Genomic DNA, 23973 nt, shown 5'->3' with positions numbered 1-23973 from the left:
AAAGAAAAACTCAAATTCAAAATGAAAAAAAATCAGAGGAAGAAATTTCTAACCTAAAAAATGACATATCTATAAAGATACAGGAAGATTACAGAACACCAAACAGATTATACCAAAAAAGAAAGTCTATGAACTACACAGTAATAAAAACACTAATCATACAGGCCAGACAAAGAATACTAAAAGATGAAAAGGAAAAATGGTATGGGATGTCCTTTTGTATATGTGTTGCTTTTATTAGTTAATGAATAAAGCTATTTGGTCAATGGCTTAGTATAGGAAAGCCAGGTAGGAAATCTGAATAGAGATAGAGAGAGAATAGGCAGAATCATAGGAGATGCCATGTATCTGCTGAAGGAGAAAGATACCAGAACATTACCACAGACTCTTGATGATACATAGATTGATATAAATGTGTTAATATAAGATGTAAGATATAGGAATATTCCTGAGTCATTGACCAAACAGTGTTGTAATTAATATAGCTTCTGTGTAATTATTTGCATCTTGGTACCCAGGAAATGAAAGCAAAGTCTCCACTCACAGAAAATGGACAAGTAACTAAAAAGAAAGACCTATTAGAATTATGCCTAATTTCTCAGTGGAAACTCTAGAAGCCAAAGGGGCATGACTAGATGATGGAGGAAGGTCATTGGCTAATAAAGAAACTGCCTTGGCCCATTTGATTGGCCAGCCTTTAGCTGGGTGGAGTAAACAGAATAGAATGCTGGGATGAAGGGAAGTGAGCTCAGACACCCTGCCGCTCCAGTCCAGGGCAGACGTGATGAAGCCAGCAGCCAGGTCAGACATGCTGAATCTTTCCCAGTAAGCGCACCTAGTGGTGCTACACAGATTATTAGAAATGGGCTAAATTAATACATGAGAATTAGCCTAGAAGAGGCTAGATATAATGGACCAGGCGGTGTTTAAAAGAATACAGTTTGTGTGTTGTTATTTTGGGGCATAAGCTAGCCAGGTGGCCGGGAACTGGGTGGCAGGAACACAGCCCACAGCTCCCTCAACAAAATGGCCCCCAACGTGTGGATAACTGGATCCACAGAAAGCCTGAAAAAGCTTCGGAAAGAATAGAGTAAAGCATGTTTTCTTGGTAGCAGCAATTTCTTGGGTCTGCTCTGCTTGCTAGAGGCAAGCAAGCGCTCTCATCTAAGAGAGGCTTCCTGACTCAGCTTTAGCTGCAAAACCCTGCAGCTCTTAAGAGGTCCTGCCATGAAACAAATGGTATTGATAAAAGCTAACTGAATGCTTGTTTGTTTTCAGCCGTAGCAGGAAAAAAGTTGTGCTGTTTTAAAATGCTGGCGCACTGTTGCAGCTTGCTTGTTGGCAGTGACCTTGAAACGCCATAGACTTCTGGCAATAAAAATGGCTCCAGCTTTACCTCAGCCATGACACTGAAAAGCTAAGGAATGGGCTGGATCTAGCTGGCAGAGCCACGGCTTTAATCCTACCCATATTGCTCAGCAATTTAAAGGCTCGTTTGGGCAGAAAAAGAAAGATATACAGTAAATAGAGATTCAAAGACAAAGAAAACCTTTAAATGATTTACAGTGTGTTAAAAATATATGCAGACTAAAAGTTAAATTTCTTAAAGTAAAAAACAAAAAAAGGAAGAAAGAGAGTAGTTGGGTGTGGTAGTACACACCTTTAATCCCAACACTTGGGAGGCAGAGGTAGATTGACCTCGGAGTTGAACTCTGAGACTTCAAGGTGTGGTAGCACACGCCTTTAATCCCAATGCCTGGGAGGCAGAGACAGAAGGATCTCTGAAAGTTCAAGAACAGCCTGGTCTACAGAGTTATTCCAGGACAAAGATATACAGAGAACCTGTCTCAAAAAGTTAAAAGTAAAAATAAATGAAATAGAGTTAAAATAAAGCCGCACAAAGATGGAAAATACACAGAGAATCTTGATACTGTACGCTATTATGCTCTTTTTGAATTGTTTGAATGCTGAGGAAAGAGCAACAGCTGCTAAAAGATATTTGTTTATAAATGCTGCTAAACTAATCTAAGATAGATATTTTGAAAATACCTTGACTTCAGAATTTGGATCTAAGGATATGATACTTTGGAAAAGAGTTTCTTCTTTTGTTTTCACAGTGGATGCTACCCTATGGATTGCTTCTATTCCAATGTGGTATGATATACCATGCCCCCCTGAAAGGTTGCTGTGAACACCTTCAGAAAATTACTTAACTCAACTGCTGACTGAGATGAATCTAGCACACAGGTTATACCCTCAAAGACCTGATTAAAGTGCCTCTATACAGCAGGAAGCAGTTTGGAGAGAAATAACTACTTCCATATTCCCAAATATTGTTTATAAATGTTCTTTTACATTTAAAGGGGGATATGATATAGATATAAATAATTTGGATTGATATGAATCTTGGTTTTGCTGATACTAATTTAAGGTCAATTTTATTATATATATATATGTATTTCTGATATTGATTAAGGTATTGTGATTGTGTAATTCATATAAAAATGTAATGTATATAGTTTGTTAATGGATAATCATTAATAATAATCAAGTCTGTAGTCATGTTAGTTAGATTTTCTAGATGTACATAGATATATTTTAGATTTTTCATATCTTTCAAAGACTATAGAATATGACATGTAATGCTTTATTAACTTAGGGTTTTTCATGACAATGAGACGCGTCTGCTCCTGGTAGCACCAAACTACTTCAAGAAGAAGATGGGCATCGAAGAGGCACTTTATGGAGTTTGATAGCCATTTGGGCAAGAAACTGCTCTTGCCTGGACTATTGCATAAACAGAGAATCCTCAGAGAGAGGACTGCTGAACTTGCCTAAAGGTGAGATGATCTTTCAGGATTCCTGATTCATGAAAGAGTTTGTGAGATATTCTGCAGAACACAACAGATAGTGACTGAACTGCCTTTGAAATTTCCTGCTTCATTGAAATGTCTGCTGGAAACTATGGGCCTGTAGGCTGAAGATGGATGCCCCAACAGTACAGAGGAACTTTGGGTGACTGTCCAGGCAGCGAGATGTTTCTGTGACTTCTAGAGTTTTGGAAGTTTCTTACTTCTTGTTTACTTAGGTAATATTATATCCTTCTGGGGTCTTTGATGGAGTTGAAGAATGGTTGGTTATAGTTAGAGTTTTCCTTTGTTATGATAAAAGATAAAGTAGATGTAAATATTGTAACTGTAGCTCTTGCTTTCTAACTGTTTTGTTTTATGTAATTTTGCTATGTTAAAGTTAAAGCCTTCCTTTTTTGTTTAAACAGAAAAAGGGGAAATGATGGAGGAAGGTCATTGGCTAATAAAGAAACTGCCTTGGCCCATTTGATTGGCCAGCCTTTAGGTGGGTGGAGTAAACAGAATAGAATGCTGGGAAGAAGGGAAGTGAGCTCAGATACCCTGCCGCTCCAGTCCAGGGCAGACACGATGAAGCCAGCAGCCAGGTCAGACATGCTGAATCTTTCCCGGTAAGCGCACCTAGTGGTACTATGCAGATTATTAGAAATGTGGCGCCCAGGTGTGGACAACTGAATCCACAGAAAGCCTGAGAAAGCTTGGGAAAGAATAGAGTACAGCATGGCTTCTTGGTAGCAGCAATTTCTCGGGTCTGCTCTGCTTGCTAGAGGCAAGTAAGCGCTTTCATCTAAGAGAGGCTTCCTGACTCAGCTTCAGCTGCAAAACCCTGCATCTCATTAAGAGGTCCTGCCACAAAACACTTAAATGGTATTGATAAAAGCTGAATGCATGCTTTTCAGGTTTTCAGCCATAGCAGGAAAAAACTGTGCCAATTTAAAATGCCAGTTTTCTGGGCCATCCGGCCAGGGCAAACTCTGACTTTCAAGCAGGCGGTCCTGACTATGGAGCTTTTGAGTGTTGCTTAATACTGTTGCAGCTTGCTTGCTGGCAAGGACCTTGAAACATTGTAGAGTTGTGGCAATGAACACGGCTCTGGCCAGTACTTCAGTCACAAGGCTGGAATGGTAGAAAGCTAAGGAATGGGCTGGATCCAACCATCAAAGTCACAACTTTAAACCTACCCATATTGCTCAGTAATTTCAAGGCTCGTGTGGTCAGAAAAAGAGAGATATACAGTAAAAGAAATATTCAAAGTCAAAGAAAATGTTTAAATGATTTACAATGTGTTTAAAAATATATGCAGGCTAAAAGTTACAGTTCTTAAAAGTAAAAAAAAAAGGAAGAAAGAAAGTAGTTGGGTGTGGTAGTACACACCTTTAATCCCAACACTTGGGAGGCAGAGGGAGATTGACCTTTGTGACTTCAAGGTGTGGTAGCACACACCTTTAATCCCAATGCCTGGGAGGCAGAGACAAAAGGATCTCTAAGAGTTCAAGGACAGCCTGGTCTACAGAGTTATTCCAGGACAAAGATATACAGAGAATATAAAATAAAAGTAAAAATAAATGAAATAGAGATTAAAATAAAGCCACACAAAGATGGAAAATACAATGAGAATCTTGATACTGTATGCTATTATGCTCTCTTTGAGTTGTTTGAATGCTGAGGAAAGAGCAACAGCTGCTAAAAGATATTTGTTTATAAATGCTACTGAACTAATCCAACATAGATATTTTGAAAATACCTTGACTTCAGAATTTGGATCTAAGGATATGATACTTTTGAAAAGAGTTTCGTCTTTTTATTTTTTTCACAGAGGATGAGACTCTTTGGATTGTTTCTATCCCAATATGGTATGATGGACCATGCCCTCCTGAAAGGCTGCTGTGAACACCTTCAGAAAATTACTTCACTCAACTGCCGACTGAGATGACCCTGGCACACAGGTTACACCATGAAAGATCTGAGTAACAGCGCCCCCATTCAGCAGGAAGCAGTTTGGAGAGAAAAAACTGTGCCCATATTCCCAAATATTGTTTATAAATTTTCTTTCACATTTAAAGGTGGAGATGATATAGGAATAAATAATTTGCATTGCTATAGATTTTAAGGTCAATTTTGTTATAGGTATATGTATTTCTGACCTTGATTAAGGTATTGTGATTGTGTAGTTCATTTAAAAATGTAATGTATATAGGTTGTTAATGGATAATTATCAATAATAGTCAAGTTTGTAGTCATGTTAGTTAGATTTTCTAGATGTACATAGATATATTTTAGATAGGCATTCTTCATATCTTTCAAAGATTATAAAATATGGCATTTTAAGTGTTTTGATAACTTACGACTTTTCATGACAATGAGACACATCTGCTCCTGGCAGCACCAATCTACTTCAAGAGGAAGATGAGCATCGAAGAGGATCCTTATGGAGTTTGATAGCCATTTGGGCAAGAAACTGCTCTTGCCTGGACTATTGCATAAACTGGACACAGAGAACCCTCAGAAAGAGGACTGCTGAACTTGCCTAAAGGTGAGATGATCTTTCGGGGTTCCTGATTCATGAAGGAGTCTGCGAGACATTCTGCAGGACACAACAGATAGTGACTGAACTGCCTTTGAAATTTCCTGCTTCATTGAAATGTCTGCTGGAAACTATGGGCCTGTAGGCTGAAGATGGATGCCCCAACTGAACATAGGAACTTTGGGTGACTGTCCAGGAAGTGAGATGTCTCTGTGATTTCTAGAGTTTTGTTAGAACATAGGTGGGTGGAATAAACAGAAGAGAATGCTGGGAGGAAGAGGAAGTGAGCTCAGACTCAATAGTTCTCCTCTCTGAGGCAGACGCGATGAAGCAAGCCACCAGGTCAACCATGCTGAATCTTTCCCGGTAAGACTTGTGTTACACAGATTATTAACGATGGGTTGATCGGGATATGAGAATTAGCCAGTAAGGGCTAGAGCTAATGGGCCAAGCAGTGTTTATTTGAATACAGTTTGTGTGTTGTTATTTCGGGGCATAAGCTAGCCAGATGACCAGGAGCTGGGGTGGCAGGAGCACAGCCTGCAGCCTCCACAACAGAAATGGGTTGAATTAATATGTGAGAATTAGCCTAGAAGAGGCTAGATATAATGGGCCAGGCAGTGTTTAAAGTATACAGTTTGTGTGTTGTTATTTCGGGGTATAAGCTAGCCAGGCAACCGGGAGCTGGGTGGCAGGAATGCAGCCCGCAGCTCCCTCAACAAATAGATATCTTGGAGACTCTAAGAGACCACAAATTCCAGCCCAGAAGACTAATCTCAGCAAATTTTCAATCACTAAAGATGGAGAAAACAATTTATTTCATAAAAAAATAAACTTAAACAATTTCTATTCAGAAATACAGCCCTACAGAATGTACTAGAAGGAAAGCTCTAATCCAAGGAGCTTAATTGCATCTACAAAAACATAGAAAATAAATAAATAATGTCATACCAGCAAAATTTAAAAGAGGGAAAATCTCTATCTCTGTCTCTTTGTATCTCTCTCTCTCTCACATGCACATGTACACAGACACATGCACCCACATATGCAAACACAACCAATGATAAAATAAAGAAATTCACAGCCACTGGACAGTAGTAAGTCTCAATGTCAGTGAACTCAATTGCACATTGAAAGACAAAGGCTAACAGAATGGATACTAAAACGGGATCCATTCTTGTGCAACATGGAGGAAATACACATTAACATAAAAGATAGAGATTACCTCAGAGTAAAGTTAGGAAAAAGATTTTTCAAGAAAATGTATATTTAATCTAATATCTAACAAAATAGACTATAAACCAAAATTAATTAAAAGATGTGAAGGATATTTCATAATTATCAATGAAAAAAATCCATCAACCTAACAATTCAATTCTTAACATCTATGTCCCAAACAGAAGGACAACCATATTTGTAAAGAAATATTACTGAAACTTAAATCACAATCTAATCTTTTACATTAATATTGGGAGACTACAATACCCCACTCTAACTAATGGACATGTCATCCAGACAAAGTAAACAAAGAAATAATAGAGCTAAAGATGTATGAGTCAAATAGAAGAATAGAACATTATACCCAAATGTAAAAGAATATACTTTATTCTCAAATGTTCTACAAATTAGAACATACTCAGTTGCAAGAAAACCACCAAAGATACAAAAAAACTGAAATAACCTCCTGCATCATATTATGACAAGACAAATTAAAGCTGGATATCAACAACAGAAACAACAGAATGTCTACAAACCAAAGGAAACTGAACAATGTCCTACTAAATTCTACCAGACTTTCAAAGAAGAGCTAATACTCCTTAAATTATTCCACAAAATGGCCAAATTAATTATGAGTACACAATCATCCTGATGCCCAAACCATACAAAGTTCAACTAAGAAAGAGAATTACAGATCAATTTCCTTCATGCACACCAATGCAATAATACTCAGTAAAATACTCACAAACAGAATCAAAGAACACTTGAAAAACCATCCAGCATGAACAAGTTGTCCTTATACCAGATATGCTGAGATGTTATATCATTATATATGTTATATCATTATAACACACCATAGAAACAAACTGATAGAAAAAAATAAAAGCATGATTGTCTCTTTAGATAATGAAAAAACCTTTGACCAATTTAGGACCCCTTCATAATAAAGTACTGGAGAGAATAAGAATACAAGAGACATACCTCAACATAATAAAAGCAATATACAGAAAATCTATAGCCAATATCAAGTTAAATGGAGAGAAAAACAAAGCTATTCCAATAAAATCAGGAACAATAAAGGATTGTCCACTCATTCCATATCAGTTGAATACAGTACTCCAAGTTTTAGTTAGAGAAATAAGACAACTGAAGGAAATCAAGTGGATACAAATTGGAAAGGAAAAGTTAATATATCTGTTTGTATATGATATAATAGTATACATAAGAGACCCCAAAAGTTCTACCAAGGAACTCCAACAGCTGATAAACACCTTCAGTGAAGTGGCTAGACAAAACATTAACTAAATAAAATAAAAAACAAAAAGCAAATGAACAACAAGAAAAGAAAGAAAAGCAAAAACAAACCTGATGTGAGATTCCCCCTTTATGCTATGAATATGTTTTATTACCATGGAGTAATAAAGAAGCTTCTTTGACCTATGGCAAGGAAGAATATAAGTAGGCAGAAAACTAAACTGAATGCAGGGATAAAGAAGGCAGAGTCAGAGAGACACCATGTAGTTACAGAAGCAGAAAGACACCAAATCTTATTTGTAATTCACAGCTTAGTTTCAATACACAGATTAATAGAAATGGGTTAATTTAAGATATAGGAGCTAGTTAGGAATATGCCTGAGCAATTGGCCAAATAGTGTTGGAATTAATATAATTTTTGCATGATTATTTGGATCAGGATGAAGATGGGGCCCCACAACATCAACTCAACCTGGTTATTATGATGTCATGATTTTTTTAGCACTAAAATTAGACCTGTTTTTTGGTTACAACTGCAAGAGACAGTTTCAAATGGTGCACATTTTTGACAACACTCTGGCCGGACCTCCTCAAAACACTCAGAGGCTAGTTACAATTTTCTTAGGTCAAAGGTTAATTTGGGAATTTTACCATCATTTGCTTTTACAGGATCCCCTAAGAAGAATGTCACCCCCATGTTAGCTGGAAGCAATCTTAGAGGACGACGTCCCCTCTCCCAACAGAGTTTCTCTCAGGGTTAGGGACATCATTTAGTGGTTGGTATAGGGTTGAGGGGATGGGGGAGACATTTTATGGAATTAGGGGTACTTTCAAAAAGGAGGGGGATTAACTGGTTTGATGGGATGATTGGTATTTGTGAATTACTGTTTTTAGAAAATTGTATTGGTACTGATTCTTGTATATTGATATATTGAATATTGAATGTGAGTGCTTCTACCTCTATTTTTGTATAAGAGTATGCTTATACCTCTGTCTATATTGTATTGATATATTTACCACATTGCAATGTACATTTCTACCTCTGATATTATTTATATATTGACATTGTTTACTTTTGGTATGTAATGACATTGTTTACATTTGGAGATCATTGTTCTCATAATATTGCACAGTTGTTTATTCTCTTAGTCCTCAAGTTAGATAGGTATTGAGAATTATATGTTTGTCATATTTATATTTAGGATAATCAAGTTTTTATAGATACATAGAGATTATATTTAGTATAGATAGTATAATTTCAACCTCTTCAAACAGCTGTAGAAAATGGCCTTTAATCTAACCTAGAATTCCGTGCCAACGAGACACAATCACTCCTGACAACACCGCTCTACTCCTGAGAGAAAGTTGAGCACCAAAGACACTCCACTGGGAGCTTGTCTTCTTGGCACAACTGGCCTTTGGGTTAAGAAAAGCTCAACTACTGACAAAGTCACAGAATATTCATAAGGGGATGAAACAGAATTGTCTTATCTTGCCAAGACAGGGTAGGATAGTTCTAAGAAAGTTCCTTGCTTTTAATAATGGTATCTCAGTTATGTTAGGCCTTAGCCAAAGTTGGTTGACTCAACATTGCTAACGAGACTTTGGGTGATTGCCCAAGTAGTCAGTTGTCTCTGTCATTTGTTGCACATTTTGGAAATTTCTCATTTGTTCTTCCTGGTTGCTTATGTAATATTACTTCCCTTCTCAGATCTTTGACAGAGTTGAAGATTAGATAATTGTAGTTACTCTCTACATTATTTAGACTCCTTAAGATAGAATGTTTAGCAAAACTTTTGTTATATGTTTTCTTGCTCAATATTTTTTGTTATTTGTAATTTTATATTTACTATTTGTTCCTATTGTATATAGTTGTATTTGGTTTGAATCTGTCTTATTTAGACAAAAGGGGGAGATATGGGGGAAGCCCAGCCCAAGGGGGCGTGTTCGCCTAGGGCTAATGTTTATGTATAAATCTGGCGGGTGTGAGCCCCACCAGTCCCTTCTTGTATTTCCTGCCCTTTGCTGGATCCCTGGTGTTGTAAGCTATCCCTTCATTAAATTTTGCTGTTTCATATTAATCTAGCCTGGTTATTATGCAGCATCAAGGGAGGCTGGGAAAGAAATATCAGTTTCCTTTTACAAAATGGCATACCTGTGACACATAATTAATAAAAACTCAGGATGGGAGCAACCACTGAGGGATCAGGCCCAAGCCAGAGACCTCTATGGGAACAAGAATGAGTCACAGACCTCTGAGGAAACAGGCCAAATTCAGAGACATCTACAGGAAAGGGCATAAGCCAGAAACTTCTGCCAGAGCAGGCCTAAGCCAGTGTTGGAACAGGCCTGAGGCAGTGACCTCCAAAGGAGCAGGTACAAGGGAATCATTTCTGAGGGAGAAGGACCAAGCCAGAAACCTCTTTGGGACCAGGGGTGAATCAGTGACCACCAAGGAAGGAACAGGCCCAAGCTAGAAACCTCCACCAGTGCGGGCCTGAGGCATTGACCTTTACTGGCTCACGTCCAAGGCAGAAACCTCAGCAGGAGCAGTCCCAAGCAAGTAACCTTTATGGGAGCAGGGTCTAATGACCAAAAGGTTTGTAGAGTGACCACTGGGAGTGCTAAGTGACTGATTGAAACACCATGTGACCTCTGATGTAACTGGAGCCATGATCCTGACTGCACCATGAGGATCAACAATCTGAGCCTGAGATCCTGGACAATTGATCATGAGAGACACAATCCCCACTACACCAATCAGGAAAAGATGGGTAGATGAGGTAAGAATAGACTCAATACCCCAAAGAGCAACACAATACCAACAAAAACTAGTGGCCTTAAAACAGCAAGACTTGAATACCCAAATATAGATAAAGCAGAAGAAAATGACCTAAAAATAATTTTAGGAGAATTTTTGAGGCCCTTAAAGAGAAGATGAAAAAATCTTTTAAAGAAATGAAGGAAAAGACAAAAAAATGGAAGAAATAAATAAATTCCTAGAATTAAAAGCAACCAAACAGATGGAAGAAATAATTCAAGACTTGAAAACTGAAATAGAGACAATAAAAAGAACACAAACTGAGAGAATTATAGAAATGGAAATTATGAGAAAATGATCCGGAAATACAACAGAATACAAGGGATGGAAGAGAGAATCCCAAGTGCTGAAGACAAAATAGAGGAAATAGTCTCATTGTTTGAAGAAAACATTAAATCTAACAAAAGCTTAAAACAAAATATTCAGGAAATATGAGACACCATGAAAAGACCTAACATAAGAACAATAGGGATAGAAGGAGAAGTAGTCCAACTCAAAAGCATAGAAAATATATTCAAAAAAAATCAGAGAAGAAAACTCTCCCAACTTAAATAAGGATATGCATATGAAGATTCAAAAAAAAAAAAAAGGTTACAGAACACCAAATAGACAAGATAAAATAAAGTCCCCTTGCCAAATAACAGTCAAAACATTAAACATACAGAATAGAAAAAAAAGAATATTAAGAGCTACAAAGGGAAAATATCAAGTAACATATAAAGGCAGATCTATCAAAATTATATCAAAATTATACCTGACATCTCAAAGGAACAATCAACTCCAGAACGTGCTGATCAAGCAGCATGGAGACATTACAAGACCATGGATGTGAACACAGACTACTATACCAAGCAATACTTCAGTCACCATAGAGAAATGAAACAAGATATCCATGACAGAGCCAATACCTAGCTAGAAACCCAGACCCACATATTGACCTAGAAGGAAATTTCCAACAAAGGGAAGCAAACTACATTAGGGAAATTTATAGCAATAAATGCTATATAAAGAAACTAGAAAAATTCCACACTAGTGAGTTAACAGAACACTTGAAAACTCTCCAACAAAGAGAAGCAAACTCAGCCAGGAGGACTAGATCGCAGGACATAATCAAATTGAGAGCTGAAATCTGGTGCAGGAGAATTGTCTGTATTCTGTCAATCATGTTTTAAATAAACGCTAATTGGCCAGGCAGGAAGTATAGGTGGGAAAACCAAACAGGAAGTAGAAATGATGTAATGACAACAGGAGAATTCTGGGAAGGAAGAAGCTGATTCCTCCCATTCCTGCACAGACTCTGAAGAAGCAAGATGTGAGCTGCCCTGCTGAGAAAGGTACCAAACTATGTGGTTAGCACAGATAAGAATAATGGGTTAATATAAGCTACAAGAGCTAATAAGTAGCCTGACCTAATAGGCCAATCAGTTTTATAACTTATAGAGATCTCTGTGTGATTTTCTTTGGGGTTTGCCATCTGTGGGGTACTGGGCGGGACAGAAACCCTAACAAGCAGGCCCTGTTCATGTTACAGAAATTAACAAAAACAAAGAAAACAATAGAAAGAATCAATGAGATAAAGAGTTGATTCTTCAAGAATATCAAGAAAATAGACAAACCTTTATCCAAGCTCACAAAAGGCAGAGAAAGAGAATATCCAAATTAACAAATCAGAAATAAAAATGGGACTTAAAAACAGACACAGAGAAAATCCCAAGGGTCATTTGGTCATATTTCAAAAACCTGTACTCCATAATATTGGAAAACTTAAAAGAAATTTTCTGGAAAAGATCACTTACCAAATTAAATCAAAACCAGATAAGCAAACTAAATAAATGTAAAACTGCTAAAAAATAAAAATAGACACTAATATTCTCCTAACCAAAAAAAGGCCGGGACCAGAAGTTTTCAGCAAAGAATTATATAATATTTTTGAAGAAGAATTAATAGCAATACTTCTCAAACTGTGTCACAGAATAGAAACACAAAGAACATTTTCAAACTTTTTTATGAGACTACAATTATTCTGATACCCAACCGATACAAAGGCATTACTAATAAAAAGAATTACAGAGCAATATCACTCATGAATATTGGTGTGAAAATACTCGATAAAATACTGGCAAATGGAATCCAAGAGCACATCAGAAAAATCATCTTCCATGATCAAGTCAGCTTCACCCCAGAGATGCAGACATGTTACAACATACAAAAATCTATCAATGTAATCTGCCATATAAACAAACTGAAAAAAAAAATGATCAACTCAATAGATGCTGAAAAATCATTCAACAAAATACAGCATCCCTTCATGATAAAGGTCTTAAAGATAGCAGGGATACAAAGAACATACCTAAACATAATAAAGACAACATAGAGCAAGCCAACAGCCTATATCAAACTAAATGGAGAGAAAGTCAAAACAATGTCACTGAGCTCAGGAACAAGACAAGGTTGTCCTTGTCAATGAGGTTCTAGTTCAAGCAATAGGACAACACAAGGAAATCAAGGGGGTACAAATCAAAACCAAGAAGTCAAATTCTCACTGTTTACTGATGATATGATAGTTTATAAAGAGGCCCCCAAAATTCTACCAAGGAACTTCTAAAACTCATAAAAACCTTCAGTTTTGTAGCAGGATACCAGATTATCTAGAAAAAATCAGCAGCCCTTCTTTACTCAGATGATAAATGTGCTTAGAAAGAAATCAGAGAAACATTACTCTTCACAATAGCCACAGATAGCTAAAATATCTTGGAGTAACTCTAACTAAACCACTGGATGACCTGTAAGACAATAACTTTAAATCTTTGAATAAAGAAATTGAAGAAAACACCAGAAAAATAAAAAGATCTCCCATGCTCTTGAGTAGGTAGAATTAACATAATCAATATGGCAATCTTACCAAAATCAATGTATAGATTCAATGGAAGTTCCTTCAAAAACACAGCAAAGTTATTCACAGATTTTAAAAGAATGATACTTAACTTTATAGGGAAAAGCAAAAAAACCCAGAATGCCAAAACAACCCTGTACTATAAAAGAACTTTTGGAGGCACCACAATCCCTGACTTCTACAGAAGTCAGACTCAACTACACAGCTACAATACTGAAAACAGCCTAGTATTGACATAAAAATAGACAGGAGAAAAAATGGAACCAAATTAAAGAAGCAGATATCAAGTCATACATCTATGAACACCTGATTTTTGATAAGGAAGCAAATAAAAAGCATATTTAAGAAATGATGCTTGCATAACTGAATATCAGGATGTAGAAGAATGAAAATAGACACATATCTAAGCCATGCACAAAATTCAAGTGAAAATGGATCAAAGACCTCAACATAAAACCAACCACACTGAACCTCAAGGAAGAGAAAGTGAGAAGAACACTTGAACACATTTGCAAAGGAGGTTACTTCCTAAATATAACCCCAGTAGCACAGACACTGAGAAAAACAATATATGGGCCATCTTGAAATGGAGAAGCTTCTTTAAAGCACAGGACATGGTCAACAAGACAAAATGGCTGCCTAATGAATAGGAAAAAATCTTCACCAATCCCACATCAGCAATCAAAAACATGTAGATGAGCAAGGAAGTCTGGACTGAGAGGGGTTGGTCCACCACTGAGACAGTGTGCCTGTTCTAATGGGAGCTCACCAAATCCAGCTGGACCTGAATGTGACTGACAATGAGGGCTGACTGAGAAGCCATTGATAAAGACACTGAGACTTGTTTCTACTACATGTACTGGAATTTTGGGACCCTAGTCTATTTGGATGCAAAGTTTCCTAGGTTTAGGGGGCAGGGTTCCCTGCCCTCTCTTAAGGAGGGAGGGGGAGGATGGTGAGTCAGGGTACGGGAGTAGAATGGGAGGAGAGGAGGAAGTGTAAATTTTTGAATGGAAAAAATAAAAAAAATGCAAATCAAAACAACTCTGAGATTCCATTTCATACCTTTATGAGTGGCCAAGATCAAAACCCTGATGAGAGCTTATGCTGAACAGGATGTGGAAAAAAATGAATACTCCTCCATGGCTGGTGGGAGTGTAAGCTGGTACAACCCCTTTGGATTTAATTGTGGTGATTTCTCAGAAAATTAGGAAACAACCTTTCTCAAGACACAGCAATATCACTTTTGGGTATATACCCAAAGGATGCTTAATCATGCCACAAGGACATGTACTCAACTATGTTTGTAGCAGCATTGTTTGTCATAGCCAGAACTTTGGAACAACCTAAATGCCTCTTGACTGATGAATGGATAAGAAAAATGTGGTACATTCACACAATGAAGTACTACATAGCAGAAAGAAATAATATAACTTGAAATTTGCAGGGAAATGAATGGATCTATAAAACATCATATTGAGTGAGGTAACCCAAACCCAGAAAGACAAATATCTTATATACTCACACATAAGTCACTATTAGACATAAAGCAAAGAAAAACAGCCTAAAAATCACAATCCCAGAGAACCTAGGCAACAAAGAGGACTCTATGAGAGACATGCATGAATGTAATCTACATGGGAAGTAGAAAATGAAAAAAATCATCTCCTAAGTAAATTCTTAGTATGGAAACCATGGGAGAAGTAGAAGGGGAGGGGAGAGAAAGGGAGGAGAATGAAGAAAAATGTATAGCTCAATAAAAACAGTAAAGAAAATAAAAATAGAAAAAAATAAAAAAGAATAGCAAGACAATTCAATTCAGAGGGGAATTGAGATAAGTTTGTTGAAGCAAGATGCTCACAAGAAAGTCTTTGAGCATGTTTTGAGTCCCATTTCAATCCACTGAATTAATGAAGGGATACGGGGAAAGAGAATGCTATGGAATGTCCACATATAATACATAATACAAACCTACTTTGACATCCCACATTCACTATTAGAAAACACTGACTGAAAAATAAATGGTTCAGGAAGAGACTAAAAAGCTTGATTTATTTGTCCCCTTGTGCATAGCCTTCTCTGAAAGATGTATGCCCAAGAGCCTACAAGTTATTATCATGACTGAGAATAATGTTTGGCTTTAACAGAGCCCTTACTTAGGCAGACCTAAAGATCATAACCACTATTATTTTTTTCTAATGGTTGCTTATGTAGCCTCACATTGTTTCTGCTTTCTGACATGTATTAATTTCTATGGCATTTAATTTCAAAAGCTACTAGCAAGTACACACTTCGTATGAAAGAGAAAGAAGTCTAAGCACTGGAAATGTTTTCTTGGTGTACATGGAAATTCTATTTGGTTCAAGACTTGGAAGAATATAAGCATCCCATCTCTCACTGGGGATTGTCAGCACTCTCTGGACTTCTGTTACATCTCTGTCACTGTTACCAGTGTCAGGTTCTCATAAGAACACTGATGTGAGGAATGCCTCTAAAAGAGGGACTCTAATTGTTGGTTTAATTCTCATGTACATGGCATTACCAACAAGGCCTCATATGCATTTTAAATAAAAGTTTTCTTAAGTAAACATAAAAATGAAGATGTGAAACTTTAAACAATAATAATATTGACAACAAACCTATGGTCTGACGCCAGTCTGAGAGGGCTTTAGGACAAGTAGGAACGTCTCCAAACTACAGAGCAGTTTTGTCAACCACTGAGATGTGAGTCACACTAAAAATGATGATTTGTCATGAAAACATGACATTTCTTGCTTATTGCTTCTGGTGAAGAGAATTTCAATTTTAATGGAAGAGAATTTCACGGCAATGGAGACAAGGGTATGAGTCACCAAGTAGACTCCATATCAAACCTATGAGAGAGGAGTTGAAAAAAAAATCCTATAATATTTCACACTGAACTCTGCTTCAACCTCAATGAAGCACAGTCAGAGTCTGCCTGTAGAAACCAAGTAAGTCATTCACATCTTGATCTTAAGTACACGTTAAAGATCAGGGTCTATAGAGCAGCCAAGAAAACAAGGACAGCACACACACATATTCTGATAAAGCTTCATAGTTTTCATGGGATACTCTTAGAGAACCCCAATTTTTCATAAGTTCTTTTTTGGAGTGAAAATTTTGGTTGGAGAATCAAGTGCAGGTAGGAAGACAAATTTGTACCAATTATTTTGTTTCCTTTCACTATACATTTTGGTTAAAATTTCAGAACATATAATAATTCTTCTGCCTCATTTGTTATTAAAATCATATACTATATTTATGAGAAAGCTGCATGTACTCACAAAATTACAACAATTTGTATATACTTAAAGCATTGCTAAGTTTAATAATATATCAAATATTGCCATGCTAATTATTCTTATCAAAAATAAAAGGTTAAAGATGGATTTCCTCTCCCTTCTTCTAAATACAGTTTAGTCCCAAGGTGGAAGAATTCAGATGGCATAGTGTGATGATATTACAGTTATATAAAACATCTAGCAGCTACGCTTGCTGTGTACATGTCAGTCATTCGGACAGGGCAACATGACTTGCACTATCCTACAGAATGTCACCAAAGTGATACTTATCACTCCCAGATAGAAGACACATGATCAAAGTCACATATTGTGTTTTTTTCATAATACTAATACTTTACTGCAGTCTTTAGGGATGAAATTTCATTGGTTTTAACTCCTGAGAAACAGTAATAAACTCCCTAATGATCAATTCAATACAGGCATCATGAACCACAAATATGTTTACTGTATTAAGAAATTTTGGTTTGGGAATTATTTACATATAATCTAGTCAATTTGACCTACTCATAAGACCTCAAACACTATTTCCTCAGTGTTCATCTTCAATGATATACTGGTAAAATTATATCAGATGAAAGAGATACTTTAAATTTTATGTATTTTAAGTTTACTCCCCAAAGGAATGAAGGTTATAAATTACATAATCCTTGTGAGACTACAAAGATGGTTGCTGCTTATTCCTTCTCTTCTTATGAAAATATTCTATGTGTTATATTAACAAATGTGTCTAATCCCTGCTCTGATCTCTGCATTGTCATTGTTTAATCATAAGTCCTGATAAGCATTTAATTATTTTCTATCATATTTTTTAGGTTAAGGACATTTATCAATAAAATAGTAGAATATTTGAACTTTGACATACGGTTTTGGTTTTTTTCACTTAGCATAAAGTCCTAAAGATTTCTGTACTTCAATAAGCTGAACAGTGTCCCATTTTGAAGACAGAATAACAACCAATAAGTACTCTGAAAGAAATACATTTGAATTGTTTCCAGTTTTGAAGTTTTACCAATAAGGTTGACATGAAAGTTTAGTTATAGTTCAAATTGTGGGTATATTTTAATAAGAATATTAGTGGAACTGCTTCAATTTTTGAAGAAGTGGATACTAAACAGTGAACAAAATTCCATTCATTTATTCTGTTTTGTTTGTTAATATGATTTAATCATTCCACAACATAGCCATACCAAAACAGTTCATTGTATCCTATAAACATGTAATATATATGTATTTACATTACATACATATTCATCTATATATGTATGTACATATAAACATAAATATGTTATGTGTATATGTATATGTTCAACTTCAATTAAAATGTTATTTTAAAGACATTAAAGGAGAATATCCTTAACATTTTTCCATATCCATATCTTGAATTGTCTCTCTTCATAGCATCTGAGATCATTCTGGTTTTGACATTCAAATAAACATCTTTTCACCTTCAATTACTTCGTGCACAAAATGATATCAGTTCCTATGAGGAGCTTAAGCAGTGGTGTGAAAGAGGGCCGAATGAAACGTTGTTTCTTTTTTTTTTAAATTATTTATTTATTATGTATACAATATTCTGTCTGTGTGTATGCCTGCAGGCCAGAAGAGAGCACCAGACCCCATTACAGATGGTTGTGAGCCCCCATGTGGTTGCTGGGAATTGAACTCAGGACCTTTGGAAGAGCAGGCAATGCTCTCAACCTCTGAGCCATCTCTCGTTGTTTCTTTAATTGCCTTTACCTCCTACAAGTAAATTATTCTTACAGAACAAGACTAGATTAGTGTGTAGCAGTTCCCTGTAAGATTTAAACATTTCATCCTGCAGGGAAACTCCGTAAGCAAGAAGGTTAACAGTTCAAAACAGCTTCAGGATGTCTCTGAATCTATCCAGAGTCACTAGAGCCCACCCACCAGAAAAGAGTGACTCTCAGACAAGTGAACCTCCAAAGAAGACTCTGAGCCACTCCAGCAGCTGCTTGGAAGAAACAGAAAGCAGCCAAGTTGCCTGGAAGAAGTTTAGACCAACTGAGTCACTTGGCAGGGACACTTGCCAACATTTGAGCTGCTTTCGGGGTGTGCAGTGTTTCCAGATTCCCAGCCTTTGTACACTGTCACACACACTGGGTGTGATTTGATGCTGCTGCCATCTTTGGATCATTTCTGCTCCTGTAAGTAACCCCTCACCCATATTCCTGTAAGTAAACCCAGTCACACTCCATTGCTAAGCAAGTTGGACTTCAATTGATCTGTAGTGGTCTATCATGGGTTTTTTATCTGTGTTGAGTGCCAGGAAACAGCCCCTTCAGTTGACAGGTCCAGAGAGGTTGGAATATGTCACAGAGGGAAGAAGTGAGTCAGGCATGATAGTCAGGATAATTTTGCAGCCTGACTAACAATCAAGTTCTTTCTTTCTTTATACAGATTCATAAGACAAAGACAGACTCATGATTTTTTTTTCAAAAGATATATAGATTATATCAGTTTGTCTCTGGACATATGTTTGATTTTCTATAACATGTGCAGGGTCATAGATTCAGTTACAATTAATACATACAGATTTTGCTTTTATCACAGTCCCATAACCTTATTTCAAAGAATCCATTAGACTATTTTGTTAGAGCAAGCATGTTTAATATATAACCACCTGTTTCCAGGCTGGCAGCATTTGCAGTTTTAAAGAGTTAGATAAACATAAAATATGTGAACCAGTTCAGGTGAATCATGTTGCCTTGGATAGTGTGCTGTTTTTAGAGTACAAAGTGTTATTCATTAATTAACCTGTCATTGAGCTTTTAGTTTTCCAGGGGCATGCCCTGCCAAACTTCCTATTTAGTGTGTTACTTATTCAGCAAACTCTGAGTCTAATGTAAGAAGAGGCCTCCAGTCTGTTGTCAAGCTTCTTGATTAGTTGAAGCTTGTCAGTTTTCTTTAATTTTACATTGTTTTAAGTACCCTGTTTGAATTTGCTTGGGAGCAGATGTCCCAAGAAGTTTGTGGAGTCATGGCCTTATAAGAAAAGTTTCCAGCATCTTTGTGCTTTTCATAATTTTGGGGACAAAAGGAAGTGTTTTAAATAGGGCCGGATCAAATTATCTCCTGAAAAAGATGGAGGGACACAAAATTGAGGATATCCTAAAGAAGCTCAGACATAAGTTTCTTGGGGAAAGACATTAAATGAATTATAATGTAGAAACACCCCCAAACATGAAACACACAAAGATCAAAGTTGAAAGTGAGAGATAGGATGACAGTGGTTTTAGCATTCAGCTCACCTATGCTGAAAATATGTCAGTCAGCTGTGCTGGCTTCATGACTGTTAGGTGTAGATGGCTGTGCCAGGTGAGTAGACATGAGGCGCATCCTCCCAGGAATGTTTTTGTTAAACAATACAAGGAAGTTCATAATAACTTACAAACTGGTCAGTGGCATGAGGTGGTTCAGATCTTTTTTTCTCACAAGGTTGACGTAATGAAAGAATGAGAGCAGAGGATACCGCACAGTGGAAGGGTCCAGCAGAAGCAAAGCTGACTTTAATACTACAAAAGGGAACGAATTGAATGTTATATAATTAAAATCAACTTAAATCAGAATCATTTATGCAAATATGTTGGCATGTGGATGCTTAATATGCATATATATTTCTAAGTGCAAGTGGAGACCAGAGGAAAAATATGAAGTGCCATCATCACTCAACAGAATCCATCTCCTTTTATTAAATATGTTTTTTTTTTTACTTGCCTCAAGGCTGGATGACTAGTAAACCTCAGAGATCCATCTGTCTCCACCTCTCCACCTCCAAACTGTTCTATCTTCCCAATTACTCTTGTTAAAATTTACATTATTTTTTAGATTATGATGTAATCTCATCATTTCTCCCTTCTTTTCTAACCTCTAAGCTCTCCCATGTACTTGCCCAATGCTCTCTTTCAATTATTCTCCTCTTTGCTGGGTGTCAGCTCTATTTGTATCATGCTAAAAGAAGTTTTCCACGAGATTGTGTCTCCAAGCAAAGATAGGAAAGCTACACCAAAGCAGTCTTGTCCACATGGTTTCCTAAACATGACCTGAAGAAGGACAACACAAATTGGTATGCTACCATGAAAGGGGGAAATCCGCACAAGATATCAACCCTACACAAAGAGCTATATCCATTTGTTTTTACACTAGGCTTTCAACAAGGGACAATGTAGAGTGACAGTAAGGAGAGCCCAGAAAAGGGGGATTAAGGAAAAGCTACCTTGAATATGAAGGAGTTGATTTATAGATCCTTTAGGTTACTGGTAGTATTTGTGTGGTGTGAAAATTCTAAATTGGAGAAGGAGCTACTAATCCCAACATCGGTTAAACGCCACAAGGATACATTTGCATGTTGAGAATAAGAAAGTAAATTTTAGCTGTGTGGGAAGGAAGATAGAGGATGCTCTGGTGTAAGTATACAATGGGCATGAAATGCTGAAACTATGTCTAACATTATATGAATGACTATGTCTAATATTATATGAATGTTGAAACTAAATCTAATATTTAGCTACTTTACCCATCAAAACTGAAGATCTTGGCAGAATAAACTAGAGGGTAGAGTCACACATTACATACTTTCCTTCTGGTTACTGTTGGCCCAATTGCTATAAGAATTTTTCAATTCTGTTTGTCTTCTTTGCTAAAATTAGTTAATCTCAATTTTTTTTCTAACATAGTTTATAACTTTAATTTCATAAGGAATTTCTAATGATGGACTCTGGCAAAGTTATATTTACTTCTATAGAAACTATTTCTCATCAAAAGATGAATGTATAAAGAAAATGTGGCATATTGACACAATGGAATATCTATCATTCACCAGTAAATAAGAAAGAAACTGATAAAATGGAAGGAAATGGATACAACTAGAATAACTCTTTAATTTGTATACACATTTTAATAAAGAAGATGAGGAAAATGTTTTGAAAGAACAGTATAGTAAATGTAGTGAATAGGAACTAAAGTCAGGATGGAAATCCATATTGCTTAGAAAGCAGAAAAACATGGAATTGAAAATGATACTTGAGTATAGTATTCTATGGAACAGATAACATAGAGGTGAGGGGGAGAAAGCAAAAACAAATAAGCAAAAATAAATAAATAATATATTTTCGTTCATTTGAAATCAGTAAACAGAAGCTATGAAAACAATGGGATTACTAAGGAGGGTAAAAATATTAAGAACATAATAGGGAGGGGAGGTAAATGGGTATAATGATAAGAAGTATGTATAATTAAGTTGTATTCATTTATGAAAATATCATGTGAAAAGTCACTATTCAGTTTACACATCTTAATACAATAAATTTTAAAACTTTAAATACCCATTATCTATAAGCCATAATAAACAGTTCTCTCTGTGCTATGTTTGCAAGGAGTCCATTGGGTATATACCTATGAGTGGTACATCTGGATTATAAGGTAGCTCTATATTTATTTTGTTGAGAAACATCCATCATGATGTCTGTAATGACTAAAGAAGTTTATGCTTCAATGATTGGTATATACATAAAGACACTTATGCATCTGCACTCTTACAAACATTTTTTTTGTTAATACTTTTTCTTCATGACAGTCATTGTGGATTAAGGGAGATGAAGTTTCAACAAACTTTTGATTTACATTCCTTTGAACATTTTTTGTGTTATTTTTAGATATTTGTACTTCTTTTGAAAACTGTGTATTCAGTTCATTTATTTACTTATTGAGTAGCCTACTTGTTCATTTAGTGTTCAATTTCCCTAGTGTTTACATGTTTGGGATATTAATTTTCTGTCAGATAAATAGCTGTTGAGGATTTTTCCCCACTTTGCAGGCTGTCTCTTCACTCGGTTGATGATTTCTTTGGCTGTAGATATTCTCTTCAGTCTGTTGAAAGCTCATTTGTCAAATTTTGCTATTATTGCTGAAGCTACTAAGGTTTTAGTCTGGAAGTCTATTTTTATTTCTTAAAATAGTTTCCCATGCTTTGAAGTAATATTTTTATTCCACCAAGGTCTTTTATGCATTTGATTTGTTTTAAGTAGAGGAACAGAGTCTTTAGTACCAGTAGTTTACATGGAGATATTAGATATTCACTTTTGCCAGAACCATCTGCTAAATGAATTGTGGTAACTTCATGTTTTAGCTCCTTTTTACAGACTCAGAGTGTTTTGCCCACATGGACTCTGTATTGTATATATCACATATGCCTTCATAACAATGCCTTCTTTCCATCACCTATTACTCTGTAGTGTACTTGAAATCAGGTGTTGTTATGTTCACATATATCTTACCTTTCCATATAAATTTTAGGGTATATTTTAGTTCTATGAAGGATGTCATTGGTGTCTTTTAAACAGCTAATCTCTATGCTTTTATTTAAAAGTTTTTAATCTCCTTGGTTAGGTTTATTTTTATTTTTGTTTTTGAAGTTATTCTGAAAGAGGGTATTTTGCTAATATCTTTCTCAGTGGATTTGTTATAAATTTGAAAAAAATAATTATTGCTGATGTTATTATTTAGAAAAAAACAAGTCACTGAAATTTTAATTGACTGGTTTTTGTGTAGGTCTTTTGTATTTAAAGACAGCAGATAGTGAGGAAAAGCCACTTTTATTTGGGGGTGTCATCATGAACTGATTACCAGTGCCCCAGTCGGGTGGCACCAAACCCATATACTTGTGGATGTTAAACCTGAGAATCTCAAGAGAAAAATATTTCCACAACTTTGAAACAAATTTGAAGTGAACTTTAAATATTGGCTAGGAAGATGGAGTCTGACCAGGTCCATTGCAAAGTTCCCAGGAAATATTGACAAGTCATGTTTTGCAGAGGCTTAAAAGGCAAAACTGCAAGCCCAATTTATTACCCATTCAGTTCAATCAGCAAGCATATATCCTGGTAGTTCCTTCCTATGTACCTCTCAACCAAATCCATTCAAATACTTGCCATATAGACAAACTTGTCTGGAGGAAAAAAAATGAGTGGCATGTTGTTTCTTAGAAACTGTCTGTTCTTGGGCAAGTTGGTTTTGCTGGTTAACTTTGGTTTTTACAGTAGGCAGCAATAATTGGA

This window comes from Chionomys nivalis, chromosome 11, assembly GCF_950005125.1.
Source record: "Chionomys nivalis chromosome 11, mChiNiv1.1, whole genome shotgun sequence".
Lineage (NCBI taxonomy): Eukaryota > Metazoa > Chordata > Mammalia > Rodentia > Cricetidae > Chionomys > Chionomys nivalis.
This window is presented reverse-complemented; position numbering follows the sequence as displayed.